A 19,691-nucleotide genomic window follows, 5' to 3' on the forward strand; every position below is an offset into this window, starting at 1 on the left:
AAAGAACTTCGCTGGTCGAAAGTTCGAACATTTTTTAAACCAACACTGGACAAAGTTTGGCGAATTTAAACGAAATCGAGAAATTTCAGCGAGTTTTCAAAAACTTTCGTCGTTTCGAAAACTCGGAAATTTTTATACAAACACTTCGTAGAACTTCATCGGAAAATTGAAACGAAATCGAGAATTCTTCATTAGAATTGAATTCTTTAAAGCTTGTTCGTTAGAAATATTAACATATCGGATCTCTGATTCGACAAATACGACGTCGTTACGATTAAATTGGAATCATCTCGAAAAGTGCAAAATGCAGATGCACCGCACGGGATAACAAAGCGCATCGTTTAGAGAAGAATATAAAATATTAATTGCCACGATAACCGAGAAAATTTCCCGTACGTTCGAACGAAATTCGTAGCTGCATAAAAAAGTGGACTCTGCATACGCGTTGATCTATTAACTGAAGGTGCTTCTTTGGCGTTAATGCGATAGTTGTGTAAGAATTTCGCAGCTTCGGTGTTTCCAGCGGGTAATCGTGTTTCGAATGAACACGCTCGGGAACTCAGTTCCAACGTAAACATACATTAATTTTCTTTGCGCGTATTTTGTTGCTCTTCTAAAATTGTTCCGTTTCTAAAAACAGGATGGAAAACACAGCCGCTTGTGTTTGCGTCGTAGTTAGGGACAACGTTAACGCGTTGCATGTATGTATAGGGTGTTTCGAGATAAGCGTGAAATATTTGTCGGGAAGCGAACGATACGAGGAGAGACGCGCCACTCCGAGCATTCTTTTTCTTTTTTTTTTCTTTTTTTTCTTCGTTGTTTCGTTATCCACGAATTGATATCGCCGTAGGAAAAATTTTTACATCGCTTTTCCTTGAGCTTTTCAAGTGCCTGCTCGTTTGTACAGCGAATATTCCGCGCAACATTTTGTATAAATAAGCTCGCCACGGCCGAGCAGAACCGTTGCTGTTGTATACATTTTCGCGAATTATATGTACGTGTACACATACGTGTATGAATTTTATATATATATATATATATGTATATGTATGTATGTATGTATGTATGTATGTATGTATATATTATAAAGCGACCGAGCATTCGCGGATTTGCTTCGCAAACAGCGCAGTTATTAAAATAAGCGAGGTACGGTTTATTGGAGCAGCGTGCGTTCAGAGATAAGAAAATATTTGTTCGACCAGCGTGTTCGGAAACCTCGATGACTGTATCGATCGTACACGGACGTCCGCGTTTCGTGAAACATTGCTCGGTAAACAATTAAATTCCGAAATCGTAATCCGGCAGTTGTAACCGTGCGTTAATTTCTGCACGAAAAGGTGTGTTGACTCGACGTTTATCCATTGCGGTAAAAAAAAGAAAAGAAAAGGAAAAAGAACCGATCGGTCATCGTTTTCCTAGAGAGAGTGGTCTTCAGTGACCAGCGTTAATATTTTTCTTCGATCGTGATCGTGAGTTTATTTTTAGCGAGAGAAAACGAAAAAGGAGGAATCGATGTTTCTAATCTTTCTCGTAGCTTTCAATGATCATCGTTGTTATATTCCTTCGATCGTGATCGTGAGTTTATTTTTACCGAGAGAAAACGAAAAAGAAATGAAAAACAAGGAATCCATCTTCTTCGTAGGGACGGTAGTCTTCAATGATAATCGTTATTATATTCCTTCAATGATCATCGTTATTATTTTCCTTGGATCGTAATCGTGAATTGATGTTTATCGAGAGAAAACGTAAAAGAAAAGGAAAAGAATGAATCGATGTACCATCTTCTTCGTGGAGAGAGTAATACTCGATGAAGATCGTTATTATCCTTTCTTCATTGACACGTTGCGATTCAAACCGTCGACGAGTACATTATTCTTCGCGCTCGTTTGTATCGCGGTTTTGTACACCTGAAATGTTTTAGAAATCAATAGCGGACGATACGCGCGCGCTCGACCGACAAAACTTGTTATTACCTTGGCATTAATGTCGTAATAAATATACCGAGTGGTACTCGTCGGGCGCTTATTGCAGCTGCCATCGTACCGCGAACGAAAGCGACACCGGATTACGTACGCAAAATTATTATATCCGAAACGTCATAAACGCGACGAACCACGATCATCGAACGAAGGATAACGAACCGAGGAAACCTCCTCGTGTCAGCGATTTAAATCGGTGTACATCGTCGCACGGTACTAAAAATAAAACGCGCGTAAACCCGCTAATAAACATTTCTGTGTATCTTTAACTCGGCCCAATGGATTCTCTCGTTGACAATTTTCCAAGCGCGAGTTCTCCGCGCTTACAATACCGTTAGTTTGTAGCCGTGCGTATTTCGAGCGTATTTTGTTACCTTCGCGTGTCGATATCTATACGGTTAACCCGTAGTTGGTTACGTTGGGGTCACCGATATTACGTTAAACTTTCTATTCGTTTCGTATTCGGCTATACGGTTACCGATACAATTAGCGTTTTCTGAAATATTCATTTTTCTTTTTTTTTTATTCAAATATTAATGCGATTTGAGAGAATATTTCGGGTGAGAAACATCTGGTTGAAAAATTCATTTCCTTTTTACAAGTACCCTGTTACGACTATCGGTGTCGTTTAATTTTAAACATTGAAAAAGTGGGAGTTTTCGAAAGTTAAATATAGATGTTTAGTGTCTTCTTTGACTTTGGCGCGCTATAAAAAAAAAAAAATAGAAAAGAAACAACAAATTTTGAAATCCGCGACACGCACGATGAAGAGAAGTCGTGGGAAGATTTTCTTCAAATTCGAAGTTTAAGAGAGGCGTAATTCGAGGAAAACGCGTTCAAAGTTCTTGTTACACGCCGCGGGTCGTGTACTGTTCTCTTTGAACAACTGTAACTTTGTTAATTTTACGAACTCGGGGAAATCCTTCTGCACGTATGTTTTCTAAAGTACATACTTCGCGAAAGTGTACAAAAATTGATTTCTTCGAAATTCTACACCGAAATACATTCTTAAGACAATAATACTCGTTGTTCGCACGAGTCAAAAACTTACGTACCGCTCTACGATATAAGTTGTCCCTCAAATGGAATTACGAATTCAGGGAAATCCTTTTGCACGTATATTTTCTAAAGTACATACTTCGCGAAAGTGTACAAAAATTAATTTCTTCAAAATTCTACACCAAAATACACTTTTAAGACAATAATACTCGTTCGCACGAGTCAAAAACTTACGTACCGCTCTACGATATAAGTTGTCCCTCAAATGGAATTACGAATTCAGGGAAATCTTTTTGCACGTATATTTTCTAAAGTATATACTTCGCGAAAGTGTACAAAAATTCATTTCTTTAAAATTCTACACCGAAATACACTTTCGAGACAATAATCGAACGTGACCGTACTAATGTCACTGTACCGACTAAGGATGAAATTGGACTTCGTAACGACGATACGAGCAATAATCGCGAATCGGTAGCGGCCTCCTCCTTCGATCTGTCGTTGCAATCGGTCGGACGCGCGGATTTCGAGGATTTCGTCGTTGGTTCGAACAGGGACGAATTTAAATTTCTATCAGTCCAGTTGGTAACGATCGTCGAGACCAGTTCTCCGCCTCTCTGGTCTCGTCGCGGACGATCTAATTAACGGAGCAACAAACCCTGAAAACACGGTGCAACGGACGCGGGAGTGGCCTCGCTCTTGTGTTGCGACGTGCGTATAACGAGGACGGAGAAACGCGAGGAGGGGCCCCTCTTTCTTCCCGAAGAAGCGCGAAGAGAAAGTCTCTGGAAAAGCCAGCCGCGAAAACGCACCGGAAAATTCCTTTTTCGCTACTCGACGAGCCCGTTTAACGATCAGGGTCGGCGAGCATTTTCCAAGAACGGTCGTGTAATAAATATCCAGGCCCCGAGCGGTGTAAAACCCGGGCACCTATTACGTGGATACATTATATACACGTGGAATGGAAAATTCAATTTATGGAATTATTTTTCCTCACCTTCCCGATCGCGTTAATACAGTGTTTCCCGATCCACGAGCCCGCGACACACGAGTATATAGGTATCTAGTGTAAATGTGTTTTTATTTTTTTTTCAAATTTTATCCTATACTCGATCATTTTCATCGAATAACTTTTCTCAAACTGTACTCGACTCTTGATTATTTCTATCTTGAAAAAACTGTACGATTATTTCTTCCGTGAAAAATATATACCAAAGTGTTGTATCACGACACTTGTGGTAGTTTTGAAGATTTTTCTTTTAAAAATTGTCGCGGGAATCTTTTCCAATTCGAAGTGTATTGATCCAAAACGGTCGGGAACACTGCATCGATGGAAAAAACATGAATTTTGTATCTCCGAAACTATCAACCGGTATTGAGTTTTTCGTTTTTGCCGGAGAAGAATTTTTGAGAATTAATTTCCTTCTGGGATCGTAAACGAATTTTTATTCCGTAAATTTCGAGTCGAAGCGCGCCGGTTCATCCCGGATAGACATGCCCCGATTCTTCGAAGCTTCCTCTGCGGAACAATTTATTTCCAGAGCGGGAATTTCATAATTAACATCCCAATGAGCTGTTAAAGGTCGCAGCACGGCCCCTTTCAGGTAACTGACCTACGAGCTCACCCGACCGTACCACTCTCGTGTTGTATTTTTCCAACGAGGTTTACGATAAGATTGTAATCGGCAGGTGGTAGCTTACATTAATTTAAGCAAAGGATGCGCTTAAAATTATCCATTCCGTGTAATAAAACGCTCAAACGTAAACAAGTACATTACGTCTCTCCCTCACCGTTCATTTATTCGTCTAGAATAGTACAGAATCGATAAATCGAGCATTCTTTATTATTTTATTCGATTTCCGCCCAAAATTCCAATATACTTGCAAATCTCTCCATATTACCGAGCAACGTGTATAAAAATCGTTCAACGAAAATAATTTTTTCGTAATTTTGTTCGAACATCGGGCAATCTCCAAGGCAAGAATTTGAAACGCGAATAAAATCTTCTAATAATATGTTTAAATGTAACACACACGCATTTTTCCCCTTAACGCGATTATTTGTAACATTCTCGAAGTTCAATATTCTGGTCTCGAGAACCGATTCAATTTTTAACAAAATCCACGGACAATGCTCCGTCAGTGTCTCTCGTAGATTTTTGATGTTTTGGATATTCGATGATTGTAAAAATGAAAAGAGAACGCGTTTTTAAATAAATCTCAGAGAGAATCTCGCGCAAAGTTGTTAAATGTACTACGAGGAACCTATCGAACCTAATTTTATTCGTTACGTACTCCCGGCCAGTTTTCCAACCGACGTCCCGACGTCTCCGTTGATTTTATTTCGGTGATAAACGCAAAACGCACACTTGGGGGCCTTAAACGGCCTCGAGCAAAACACCATGGTCAACGGAAACGCTATTTGTATTCGCGAATCGAAGAGTCCACGTTCGACCAACGAGCTGTAAATAATTTATCGTACCGGTTGATCACAATCAACGTTGGTTGTGTCCGTTCGGTTGTACGACGGTAAAAATAATTCGCCGCGGTGAGTCGCGAAAAAGAAGGAGGTGGAATAATAACCGGGAGGGGGGTAAAAACGTATTTCCACGATGACGGTGCTCGTCATGAGAGATCTTTTCGCGGTAAATGGCGTTCTCATGCAAATATGGCGATTCCCCGGGAACGCCGAGTTGGTTGTATTAGATAGGGGCTGCGGCGGACGTTTTATTGCGACAGTCTGAAAAGCGTCTCGACGCTCGGCACCGTCGTCGTCGTCGGTCGACTACCCTCGCGTGTTGCTAGGATGAAAACGCACCCTCGACAGTTGGAAACTTCTCCGATCAAATGTTTTCAGATCCGACGAATCTGCCGCGCTGAGATTCAGCGTATTCACCATCGAGAGGAAACGTGAAACACGAGAAGCAACCGCGAACGGTGCAACGGATATTGAATCGATCGATAATTAATATGTGGAACGCAATTAAGTAATTGCAATCGGCGATAAAAGATACGGAACGCCTCTCGTGTCCGAATGACGTTCTCGGATCGAGTTTATCGTGGAATTGACGAGAGACATCGACGAAAGATTCGAAAATATTATTGGGTTGCTCGGAAGCTCGTTTTCGTTTTCCAAAACGGAGAGTATGTAATTTAATAAAATGTTTGTACGCTCTAATAAAATCGTGTTTCATTTTCACCGGAAAAAACGGAATGACTTTCGGAACAACCTAATGGATTATCTTTCTCGTACGTAGATATAAATATAGTTTTTGGTGAAAACGAAACACGATTTTTTTAGAGCGTACAAACATTTGATTAAATTACATATTCTCCGTTTTGGAAAACGAAACGACTTTCCGACCGACCCGATATTTTCGATTATTTCATCGATGTCTGTCAATTATCATTATCATATATGTGTACGAGTCTTTCTATAAGCTCGATGTAAATTTTATTCAAATCTACGCGATTACGTCGTCTCGTGGAGATTTATGTCTTTCGCGAAGCTTAGGGTGTTTTTATGTGTTCCCGCGATAACCCTGTTCCCGGGTGGAGGTTGTATTTTCGCCTTTTACGACCCCACCGCGCTCTTATAGCAATTAATCGTTGGTAACCGTTCAATAAATTCTACCAGCTTGTTCGATAAGTTTTATCGAACTGCGAAACTTATCGAACGATCTATTATTTCGTAATCTCTTCGTTTTCTTCGTACATTGGACGACGTTACGTTGATAGTTCCTCGCTGTTGTTCGCGTTGCATCAAGGTCGATAGAGATCTTTTGTGCTCGAAAGATAACCGGTAACGACTCCCCCGCGGCTGTGTCGGCGATATTCGTATATATACGCGTGCAAACACGAAAAGACGTCAGACGGTTGCGCGTCTCCGACGCGTCCACACGCGCGACTCGCTGTGTCGCGTGTAACGCGTGCAGCACGGTTACGTGAAAGGACAAACATCGAACAAAGACAACGGAGCGACCGAGGGGAGGGGGGCAGGAGAATCTAAGTGGCAAGAGGGTTGGGCTTATGAGAAGTCTAAAACGGAACTGGAGGGGAGGAGCGACTCGGAAGGACAAATGAAAGCAAAAGCGCGAGGGTCAACAGGAAATAAAGGGCAAAATAGGATAGCCAGACGCGAGAGAGCTTAAAAGCAGAAGAAGAAGAGGAAGAAGAAGAAGAAGAAGGAGCCGGAGGAAAACGATACCCGGGGCAGGGGAGGGGGGTCCAGGGGTCGAACGAAGGAGAAGTTGTAGTATTATGGGGGCTGACGAACGTTTTGTTGCGAGAGTTTGGGGAAGCGTCTCGACGCCCGGCGCCGACGAACCGGCCCCCCCGTCTATGTTCTGGGATATATAAACGCACCCTCGCCCGGTAGGAGCTTTGTCCTGGGAAAGGAGTGACGTCAGCACCAGAGATCGCAGCAACAACACCCCTCGCATCCCCCTCACCAGCATACAAACGCACAAACAGGACTGCACCCGTCGAGGGGAACGAAAGGGACCGTCATCCAGCGAAGAACAAGTAACTCTTCTTCCGTTCCACGAAACAACCACGTGGAAAATTAGCTCGTACTTTTTCTTATTTTTTTCCCCCAATTTCTTTCTGTCCACCGTTACAACTCCTCCCATCGTGTTTCCGCGCACATCGAATCGGTCGAAGTCTCGTGGTTTCTCGAAAACGAATTCGTTGATCCGTTCGAAATGTAATTATTCTTTTTTTTTGAGAGAGAGTATTCCTCGTATTTACAACTCGCCGGACAATCGACGATCCTCGAACGACCAGTGCGTACACCGTTTCGTTTCGTCGAGTTTCCAGATACGTGCCAGCGGCACCGTTTACGTAACACCGAAAGAAGAAATCAATATAGACCCTCGCGGGTAAAAAAGTTAGTCAATCGTCGAGGGATGAATTGTGTCTCGTGAACTTTCGAACGCGAAACGTAACGCGAAAGTCGAGATTCGTTTCGACGAAGTCTCGTCCTCGCAGTTTAGCGAGGAAAGGTTCGAATTGTCGAAAGAGTGCTCGAAAACGGAAATTTCGAGAATTCGACCAGGGATAACGAATTCTTACGAGTTTGATTTTGCACCAGAGTGCAAGAACTCTGGTTTCCCAAGCGTACGGTAACTTCGCGCGGACAGAGGAGGAGTATCTTTGCCTACGTTCTGTGAATGTTCTACACGGTTGTACACGAGCCTTCTGGAACAGTGGATTACTCATCGGGACAAAATCTGAAAGCCCACCACCGTCTGAATCACCGAGCTGTGTGCCTCCGCTGACCGAATAAAGGTACCTAAGAGGTTCATCGCGCCCGTTGCTTTCGCGTTAACTAACGCGTCTGGTGCCGGATCCGCGTTTAGGTTGACCACGCGCGTCGAACACGGTTCAGAGGGTATAGAAAACGTGATCCACGATCGGATCTTATCCGAATAGAGTGAACACGAGCGGTCCATCGCGCTCGTACGAAATTGTTGGCACTTTTCGCGGGAGTAATTTCTGATCCGGTTCGTTTCGGATGCGTTCGGTTCGTACAAGCGTTGTTGCGCGATTAGCTCCTTTATACGCGCGGAGTTAACGCGCTAAGTACGTTAAATTAGTTGGCCTGTTGGCTCGGTTAAACGAGCCTTCATCGTGCACAGCATCGACATGATCTCATCGAAGGAAAACGATTCTCGTTTAATTACCCGGTCGGTCGGTTGCGATGTCTGCTTTTTTTTTCTCTTTTTTTTTCATCTTTTTTTTTCTTCTTCTTCTTCATCTTCTTCCTCCTCCTCGTCTCTCGGTCTTTTGTCTTTTTATCGTCATTGTATGCTAAGCAGCACGGTTTCCCACGTCCTTGCGCGTTTTACTCGTAATTTAACGCGCGATGCTTTGCAGTATTGCGAACCGTCCTAATTATGATAGCATCGTTAGGCCTTCGCAGAAACCTGTATTCCCTTCGGATGATCGCGTGAAATTTTCACCGTGGCAATTACCCGCAATTACGAGCCGGTGTATCTCTCCAACGAGTCGTTCTATTCCCGTCATTCGGCTTTTGCATAAAACCGTGAGATCGGGTTTCCTTTCCTGCACGGCTTCGTTGTCCTTTATATGTTAAATCGTGCCACATCGGCGATTATAATCGCGCGACGATCACGGGTATAATGAACGACGTCTCTCGGGTTCAACGGTTAATTGAAACTTGTTACTTATGCAAAGTGAACTGCGAACTGTGGGACGGAAATTTGAAGGGTTGCGTTTTCCGCGAAACCGAAAAGGACTTTTGCTCGACGATTCTGCTCGTTGTCATTTATCGATTTAACTGCCTGCTCTACGATTTAAATTTCGATAACGCGTCCTCTCACTGTCCTCGTGAACGTTGAATTTTCTTTTTGAAAATATTACACAAGGGTTTCTTTCTAATATTTTCAAGAAAATATATTCGAACGTACGATTGCGGACAAGATTCACCCTTGGTTCTTATGCTGGGTCTCGTGGGTATAAAAATCTATGGTCCCGAGGATCAGCGCTGAGAATTCTCAAATTGTTGTTTCTATTTGAAGAATCGATTGCAGCAACCTGCTAAAATTGTTCGAGCCAATTGCAACGCTCCCCAAGTTGTTTGACTGCCAAAGTGGTCCGAGCCGATTTCAGTGACTTTGAAAGTTGTTTAGGTCTATTGCAACGACTTTCAAAGATACTTGGGTCTATCACGACGACTTTCAAAGGCGTTTGAGTATATTACAACCACCTCCAATAACGTTTGGGTCTGTTACGACTTCCAACAACGTTTGGGTCTGTTACGACTTCCAACAACGTTTGTATCGATTACAACAACCTTCAAAATCACTCGAGTCTCTTACAACGACTTTCAAAGATATTCCGGTTTATCACGACGACTTTCAAAGGTGTTTGAGTATGTTACAACCACCTCCAACAACGTTTGGGTCTGTTACGACTTCCAACAACGTTTGCATCCATTGCAACGACTTTCATACTCACTCGAGCCTCTCACAACGACTTTCAAAGATATTCGGGTCCATTACGACGACTTTCAAAGATATTTGGATCTATCACGACGACTTTCAAAGGTGTTCGAGTATATTACAACAACTTCCCGAGATGTTCGAGTCCGTAACAACGAGTACCAAAGACGGTTCGAGTCTATTGCAGCACTCTCTCGGTCGTTTCAGTAACTTGGAACGCCCTCTGAGTTGTTTGAATCAATTGTGGCAACTTCCGTACCGTTTAAACCGATTCCAACAATCCTTAAATTACATAAGTGGTCACGATTATCGTCACTATCGAGTTCTACGATTCGTCGGTCGTCGATATCGGCACTTGTGACCCACAGATTGCTAATGTCAGCTACTACCAGTCCTCCGTATCTTTTAGCAGAACCCTGACACCATCGATCTTCGGTATCACGTGTCAGCGTTTCGGTTTCAAGGATCATCCTCAACCTGAAAATATTAAGAAAATTGTACCCTAGGCCATCGACTGTGACCTCAACCCATATGTATAATGTACACACGTATACCTTCGATACACGCGATGATTCTCTGATAACGTTTCTCTATCGTTTTATCTTTCTCTCTTTGACCCCTTTGTTACACATCAATTACCGGTATCTTTTGCGCGTTATTCGTCGTATCGAATCCGCTACAACGTAGATTTAACAACAACCATAATTGGTCCGTGCTACCGCGTATCGCTCCGTTCATACCTTTTCATACGATGCCACGAGTACATTTAATTCATAGAAATTCTACTCGAATACTCATCGTTCAATATTATTCTCAAACAAAAGCTCACGTTCCTTGGAAACGTAGAGTTTGCTCGCGAAATCACTACACGCGTAAGCAAACCTTTGTTTCTTATCGCTATCTTCGTCAATAGTCCGCTTTATCTTATTACCAAATAGATACTCGCGTTCTCTCGTCGAAGAATGAAATACGATTAGAAATGTTTAAAAAAAAAAAAAAAAACGACACACAGACACATACAGAAACGGCGTTATGAATCATTGGAGTACGGATATCTTTCCACCAACAGTGAACCTGTCGCGCGGCATAAAATGCTCGTCCGATAAGCGTTATCACGGTTTAACGGCTATCTGTCTCTGTCTCTCGTTTCCTACGAGGTCCGGTGTTATCGTTCACTTTGAATTAGCCCTTCGTCGGTTCGGTTTGTGTTAACATTATATCCGATAAGGAAGTCTCAGCACCTCTGATTCTTTTTTCTTTCTTCTTCTTCTTCTTTTTTTTTTTTATCTCAGCTTGTGTTCTACCTCAACATCTTGTCGCAAGAAAACACATCCTTTCGATAAACGACGGCCCGTACACGTGCCACGCGCTGATAATCTTTCAACGATAATTGCTTATCGAACTAGTTTTCCAACTTTCCGTCTCGTTGGTCACGGAGGGGTTCCTCAACGTTTGGGAGTGTATCCAGCTTTCGAGGATTACGTTGAAACAATGTTTTCCCAAAGCAGAGCCCTCGAACCCTAACCGAAGCTACTTATTATCTAAAGGGGACGCGAAAGAAATAATTCGACGCGGAAAAATATACGTTATTTATACATTTGTTCGTACCAACAGTCTCAAATACCGACGATATCGATGAAACCACTCCCCGGGTCCGAAAAGACCCCTAACTCGATCTCGCAGAAATATATCGAGATTCCATTATTTTGAACACTTTTCTCAATTTCTAAAGGAAAGTTACGATACTGACGATACAATTGAACCGTGCGAGAGTCCCTGGGTCAGAAAAGACCCAGGGTACGGCCAAGTTACTTAACACGTCGATCATCGACGATCAACGACCGTAGGAATGTATATTGTTATTCGTATCGTTTGAAACTCTTCGAGCGTTAAGAACGAATTGCTTTGCACAAAGTGAACCGAAAATCGAACCGATATCAATACACGATACCTATCAATCTGGTAACGGATATTGCTGCGCGTTGCATCATTGAGAAACTTAATACGCTTATTTTCGATCGTAACCGTTACCGTATTATAGTATTTCAAATAACCGTAGAACATTTATCTCGGCCGATGAGTGTCCTTGATGTAAATTTTAACTTGAAGAAAAATGTTCGTATCGTTGTACAATTATCACGTAACGGTAGAGTTTCGTCGAACGATCATTCAGTATTCTCGTACGAGTGAAAACTTCGAACCTAAGAAAAATTCATTGTTCTCGATAAAAAAAATTCTCTCTTTTCGTTGGGGGGAACGATTTTCGAAAAATATTGGAAAATTATCTCGTTTCGAAGTGGTCTGTGTCGTTTCGATGGAAACGTTGCTCGGTCGAGAACCGTGTCGATCATTTTCTTTTCTTCTTTTTTTTTTTTTTCTTTTCTTCGGCTTTCTAGATCGTTAATTTAGCGTGAACGTTCGCGATCTCGTCGGGAACAGCTCATAAATTTCGCTATTATCATCGATTATGAATCCGTAGCAGATAAGTAAAAGTTGTTCCTCTGGGTTTAACGTCCGCGAGAGTCTCGTTTCCATACACGCGGTTTATCGATTCGCGCGGCCGCGTTCCGAGCGATTCGATGAAATTCACGTTACACCGGGAACACGAATATTTTTGTTCGTTCGCCTATCGTTGCGGAAGATGGACTCGTTTCGCGTTTAATTACACGGATTAAGGCAAGTCAATCGCCACGGGGGCAGGCAGCGGTCGCATAAGCCATAAGCTTATCCGATTATCGTCTTGCTTCATCGATCCGCTCGGAACTGACTCCTCGTATCCGCCTGATTTGCATTTTACATCGCGACGACCATTCTACTTCCTCGAATCGCCTCTTCCGTTTTTGCAACTCAAAGAGGTAGGGCTACTAGGTTGCTCAATAAGTTTTCTCGTTCGATAAAACTTATTGAAGTTTTGTCGTTTGATAAAACTTACTGAACAGTACTGGATTGAACAGTAATACATTGAACAGTAATACATTGAACAGTACTACATTGAACAGTAATACATTGAACAGCGTAGCTCGATAAGTTTTGTCGTTTGATAAAACCTATTGAAGATTACTACATTGAACAGTGATACATTGAACAGTACTACATTAAACAATACTACATTGAACAGTACTACATTAAACAATACTACATTGAACAGTACTACATTAAACAATACTACATTGAACAGTACTACATTGAACAGTGTAGTACTAGGTTCCTCAATAAGTTTTGTTGTTCGATAAAATTTACTGAAGAGTACTACATTGAACGGTGCTACATTGAACAGTGTAGTACTAGGTTGCACGATAAGTTTTGTGCTTCGATAAAAGTATTGAATAGTATAGTACTAGGTAGCTCGATAAGTTTTATCGAACGACAAGTCTTAGTTATTGTAACAATCTATTATTTGGTGGCATTTGCATCGAATTCGGAGGAACTTTCTCGATCGTTATTCCGATTGCAACCCTTTCCATTCGTTACACAGTATAGATATTGTTTAACGGTTACACCGATGGAGGATACACCGAACGAAATAAATTCCATATTATTGCAACGGACGAGATTACGCAAGACTAATTACTCGATACTTAGAGACGCGTAATAAATTTTATTTTTCGAAGAGTTGCGAGATAACAGCGATCGACTGATAAAATTTCGAATCGGACGCAACGATTGGAAAACGTGAAACGAACGTCGATGATTTATCGCTGGACAACCGAGGATCGAGGGAAACGGTTAATTTTCCTTTTGTTTTTACATTTCGAATATCCACGTTTCGTTGAAAAGAAATATCTGTTCTCCCGTCAGCTTTATGGAAAAATAGTTCATCGTTGGATATTTCTTCGAAAATTGTGCAACGTTTCGTATATTTTTACGCCAAGAACAATGAATATTACCGAGCATTTGTTGCAATATATGAACGCGTAAAGTACCTGTTCCTCTTGCGCAAGAATTTTTATTTTTTTGTAAATCCTATTCGAACTTCTTTACAACGCAACCGTTTCTTCAAGTTTCGTTCGGATTGTTTGCACAGAATCTATCAGAAAAAGTTTCACGATCGTTTACGCGAAACCTATCGAGAAAAGTTTCATCGCTGTTTCGATCCACGCTTTTAAAGCTTTTCGAAAGTACGAGATAGGCCAACAGGACAAAGAGCATTTGTCTCGCTGGTAACGAATCGCCCGTAGATTATCCGGGCGCACTAAATTTCTTGAAAGCGCGATCGAATTCGAATTCACCGATTCGCGGATACGATTCGCCAATCGGAGCGATAAATCGTCGTTACGAGTCAATTAACTTAACGGCCACCGACAGAAAGAACGAAGAAAATAAGTCGCGTATCTGTTGTTTAAAAACGGACACGAGCCAATATTTTAAGTGGCTGGTGAAAATATGGACATAAATTCACTAAGGGGCGAGGAACTGTCATTCTGCCGCTGATAAGTTACTGTTCCAAGTTAATTAATAAACGACAACGGTATACTTCATGGGCTGCGTTAAAACAGCTGCGCGCGTTTATCGCGTCGTTAAATAACGCGGTGGATCAGAATTCGTGTAAGAATAAGCGAAATAACTTCTGAGAACGTGTTCTCTTTGGGACGACGCGACAAATCATCGCGAACAGCTTTACCTCTTACCAGAGACGACAGACAACGCGGAGTTGTATCATGATTTAAAGGGAGAGACCGCTCCGAGACGTCGGGAAATGGCTAAATTTTGCGAATTTTTTTCCAAGTAATCACTGAACGAAAAATGTAGTCTTTTTCGGAGAATATTAATATAACCCTTAGCTTCGTTTTACAATTTTGCTAAAGCAAAAATCGTACAAAATGGCGAAGTTATTCGCTGTACCCAGAACCTCTTCTGGTGAGACGTTGTTTGTTGGCTGCTAGGGTTAGCGATAATTAGGGAGGTTCGAAATAAAAAAAATGTCGTTTATTCGTAAACTAGAGACTATTGTCTAAAACGTAGCGTACGATTTTTCGAAAAATTGTACTAATTGTATAGAAATGGTCGAAGTTCGAAGAAAAGACTTTTTATCCAAAAAGAACGGTTTGGAACGTTTACGAAGAATTAAATAATTAACGTGGTGCAAAGATCGTACGCTATATCGTAGAATACTCTATGCAGAGTATCTGTATAAAATTTTAAGCAAATCGGACGTGTAGTTCCGGAGATTTCGTGGTGTCGGCCAGGTTGAAAAATATAGTTTTGAGAAAAAACGTGGAAGTTCATTTATCTCTGCTACTTCGTTAAATGTTTGAATTTCGAAATATCTTTTCGATAGAACATTCTACGTACTTCGAACTTTAAAAAAAACGAAGAAAAATTCGATTTTTTCCGATTCGTCGGGGTGGTGTCCTACCTTAAGTACACTCTAGATGGAACACTCGTAAGAATGTTTCGATATTCGCTCGTTAGAAAGTATGTATTCGTACAGAAAGTAAACCTTTTCTTTTTTTTTTTCTCTCCATCGCTCGATCCCTTTGTGTTTCTTCTCGTCTGGTATTCAGAGAACACAAGAACGCAACGATATTGATAACACGCTGGTTGTTTCTCGTAAATTGAAGTAATTAATTACAGAACTCGTTGTAGAATGATATCGGCGACCTCTCGCGATTCAATTGTTCCTCTTTCGCGTCGATAACGGTTTAACGCAATTTGTGGAATTCTTCCGACATGGATTTTCTTTTTCCAAGATAAGTGGCAGAATCGAGCTCGTTTCGAGTGCCACGATATACCATACCGTAGTAGGCAGCACTATCGACGGATTGGATCGCTAAAACGGAATTCCAACCTAGATTTCACGTTTGTTTGAACAACTATTGCAACTAATGGAACTATCCGATTCGTGGACGAATCTACCCTCCCCGGAGTTCAATATACCGAAATAGCTATCGTCTGCCATTGTGAACACTATTTTCGTCGGTAGGATGAAATACAATATTTACAGGAAAAAAAATGCGTACTTTGAACTCGGAGCGAAACTGTTATCGTATCAACGTTAGTTTTTTCTTCTTTTTCTTTTTGTTAACACTTTATTCGATTCAAAGTTTCTTCCGTTGTTCGTATCGGTCGTAAAACGAACGTAGAGATCATCGTTCTTTGATAATTCGTTCGAATTCTTGGATATTCCGTTAGCGGATAAGCGCTCCATCGAGGCGCGTAAAAATAAAATGATACGTGAATCGTTCTAAATGGGCTGAAATCAGAAACATCTCCGACCATAATCGTCGTAAGATTGAGTACTTCCTCGTCACTGCCGTGAGCATCGTGCGACGTATCGAATTTCTACCCGCGAATTGAGTTTTAACCCCATTTTCGTTTCTTGGCAGCGAAACCATCGAAGAGACGTTTTATTCTCGTCGCGACGCTTATTATATCATCGCGGTTAACAATTTTGATTCACAGCGAGTGTATAGTCCCCGACGGAATATTTTCCGTACACCGGTGAAAAACACTTAAATCCGTGGAGTGAGACCGTACGTCGGTTCTACTTTCTCTTCTAGGCAAAACGTCTCTATAGTCGTGTTAAAAAAAGAGGACTCGGGAGCACTTATTTCGTCAAGCGGAATTCTTTCCGCAGTTTGTTGGGCGATCGTTAGCGACGGGATCGAACACACCGCAGGTACGATCGAAATTCGATCAACGATTCTCGATTCTTTTTCCAGAATGCAAATAAATTGTACACCGATTAACAAAGATAGATAACATTTATTATACACAGATAAATAAATGTGATCGTTTAAGGGTAGATGTCTCGATGAAGCTTATGTCGCGTAACTTGGTTAAATTATTTTCAAAGTTATTTAATCGAAAAATCGTCCGAAATTAAAGTACAGTATCGCTCGAGATCTGTTTTATGCGTGAAAATTTGTTCAGATTACCAATTGATCGGAAACGTGCGACAAAGTCTATCTTTACCACGGTCACTTGAAAAGTCGACACTCGAATGAAAACGATTCTTACGTATCAGCAATCTGGCTTCTGTAATAGATATAAAACGAATAGTAAAATTATCGGCTTCACCGTGTTACGACACTCGCGCGGAACATTCACCGCCTCTTATTTATTTTTTGCTATTAAGTATAAATGAACCTTCAATATCTGTGCACCGTTATGTGCAAAAACGAAGTCCAAGTTTGGTACTAAAATTGTTTCACTCGCTATCCTATATGAAAAAGAAGAATATTGTACAATTGGTACAAATCGTCACTAACGACTAGTATTAACCTTTTGTTCGACGATTTATTTCGAAACAAACCACAATCCCTTGCAGATTAGTTAATTTTATCGGGTAAAGGGGGTTAAATACGAGAATTCGAGAAAGTTTAAAATAACTTATCAAAATCGTCGATGACTTCGATAAAACACACAACGCATTGCATCTCGATGCAACGTACATCAGAATCGCTGCGTTCGAATGTACCAAAGAAAAAATGAAGGTGTTTTCTTTCTTATTTTTGTACTATTTTATTCGCCGCGGTCGAGCACGATCCGTGATCGTTTAAATTCGTCTACGAAAGGGTTGAAAAGCACGCGAGTGCATCGCTGCACCAGTTTCGCGCGCACGTATTTCAAACATTGCGTTCGTAACAGCTCGTTGGATTTTTAAGACGTTCGAAAGACGTCATCGACGCTTCTTCTCCTCGTGCTTTCGGTATTGAACGTGTCCGGGGGATGGCACGAGGTCAGACTAGCGCCGCGTTTGCCCTAGTTCGTAGTCAATTTACGCAAAGACTTTATTCAGTTTCTTTTTTTAACGCGTAACCAGTGACCTATCCGAGCGTTGCGGCGCGTCTCACTCGTCGAAACGCGCTTTTTCGCGTTGTGCAACGCCCAAGCTCTTCGAATTCGTGCGAGGATTCCTCGACGGCAAATAGAACGCCGCCTTCGTGTCAGCTGCTACTGGTGGTGCTGCTGCTGCTGGCTGCGAAATCGCGCTCGAGAAAATGTACAGGCCGACACTTGAAAGCGGGCCGAGCCGTGGATACTTTCCTCTATGGAAGAGAATCGCTGGAAGTTGGAGCGTCGCGCTGTAAAGAAAATCGGTAACGGGAAACGTAACGTTTATCCGGGAGATTTATCATTTTATTGTTCAGCTGTCGTAACAAAAGTTCCGGCAGTACGGTCGCTTTTACGACAACAACAACGCGTGCCTCGAACGGAAGATCGTATCTTATACTCTCACGGAAATGAATTCAAGATTATGGTGTATCGACAAGTGGATAATGTTTGGAAATGAAATTGCACATTTTTTTCAATTTGAAAAAAAATGAAACCGTTTATTTTCGAACAGGGAAATTAATTTTTTCACTCGATGCGCAGGTACGATTCGTTTTGAAGGATATCGGAGAATAAAATACGTAAAATCGTGCAACGTTCTCCTTTGTCGTTCCGTCACGATCCGTAGCTTTGATAAGAGCTGTAGTCCAGCATAGTTTCTAGAATTACGTTGTATACCGCCGGATATGTAGAACAAATTACGCACAGAATCGTTTTACAAGATACTGGATACCTATTGCGCACGGATGCGCGTGGGCAGCAATACGATTCGGTTTCAGAGTCGATAGACGATTGTACATCCAGTGATCGATAATTGAGGAGGACGTTTCGTCAATAATTCTCGAATCGTTTATTTCCGCGTGGCTCAGTGCCGCCGTCTTGGCTCGCAACGCTAGGTGCATAATTTACGGTTCAGATTTTATTTCGTCCGTCGAACGGCACGGTAATTCACCATTCGAACGAATTCAGCGATAATAATTACAAATTAAACGATGAACCGTTCGCCTATTTACAAACCATTTATTTCTTTAGGTCAGAATATTTCACGATATGAAAAATACATTCGCGCGAACGGTAATATAATTTGCGGGTAAAGAGGCCACGGGTACCAAGGAAGAACGAAAATATTCCCGAGTGCAACGAGCAGAAAAACATATTGCTCACCTCAAAATGAATGAACCACAGAAACACGGTATACCGGAATTTATTGTTAACCCAATTAATATTTCTAGGTTCGCCTAACAGTGTATGTATATATACATATTCTTTCGCTGGCTAAAATTCGGTATCCTTGCCAGTTCTACTTTCTAATTGAAACAAAGCGTTAAACGTGTAACGGCTGTCTCTTTTAACGAAGGTTTTTACAATGGACGAATCGGTTCTAATGGCGAAACGGGTTCCGAGGAATCGTGCGCTAATTAACGCAACAGAGGTAACAGATAACAATTAATACGATTCCGATTTTCTACCAGAAGTGTTCCGCAAAAGTGTAACGGCCGTGCATCTCGGGTGCACTTTCTTCCGTCTGGGAGTGCAGTGCACGTGGCCGCGTGTGCACAACAGAGCCTTTACACCTCGACCAAGTGGCCGCCGAGGTACAACTTAATAAACTCCGGACAGCGCCGCTCTCTATTTGCTCCGTCTGAGGGTTGTCTGTCGTCGTTGACGAACGCGCTAATTGTCGAGGGAATTTAAGAAGTCTCGCTAATTGCGACGCTGACGAATTCTTCTTGCGCTCACTTTCTACGCCGCGACGAGGCGGGTATTTCCGTTCATTCCCCATTGCAACCCGACCGTCGAGTTTCTCGGTTTAACACTCTCCGGGTATTCATTTTCCAGCCATTAGTCGATCGGTCCCGTAGACAATTTTCGAAAGAGGCGAATTGAATTTTCATCCGATTATTGAGATTGCATCCGATTTGAAAAAATTAAGCCGCCCGAGCGCGGTAACCGTGTCTCGAATATTAATTAA

General features: G+C 41.9%; 1 protein-coding gene across 7 annotated transcripts in view; it reads left to right on the top strand.

The window, feature by feature from the left end:
- Positions 1-19,691, top strand: part of Mical (Molecule interacting with CasL) — a 78,587-nt gene that overhangs the window by 20,604 nt on the left and 38,292 nt on the right. The window contains exon 1 of one of the 7 annotated variants that reach the window (XM_076314241.1): positions 1,228-1,337. The exons of the other annotated variants lie outside the window; for them this stretch is intronic. The gene's annotated coding sequence lies outside the window, so the exon portion shown is untranslated. Of the gene's footprint in view, positions 1-1,227; positions 1,338-19,691 lie in introns of those variants that run through there. 7 annotated transcript variants of the gene reach the window in all.

The sequence above is a fragment of the Ptiloglossa arizonensis genome, chromosome 6 (assembly GCF_051014685.1).
Source record: "Ptiloglossa arizonensis isolate GNS036 chromosome 6, iyPtiAriz1_principal, whole genome shotgun sequence".
Taxonomy (NCBI): Eukaryota; Metazoa; Arthropoda; class Insecta; order Hymenoptera; family Colletidae; genus Ptiloglossa; species Ptiloglossa arizonensis.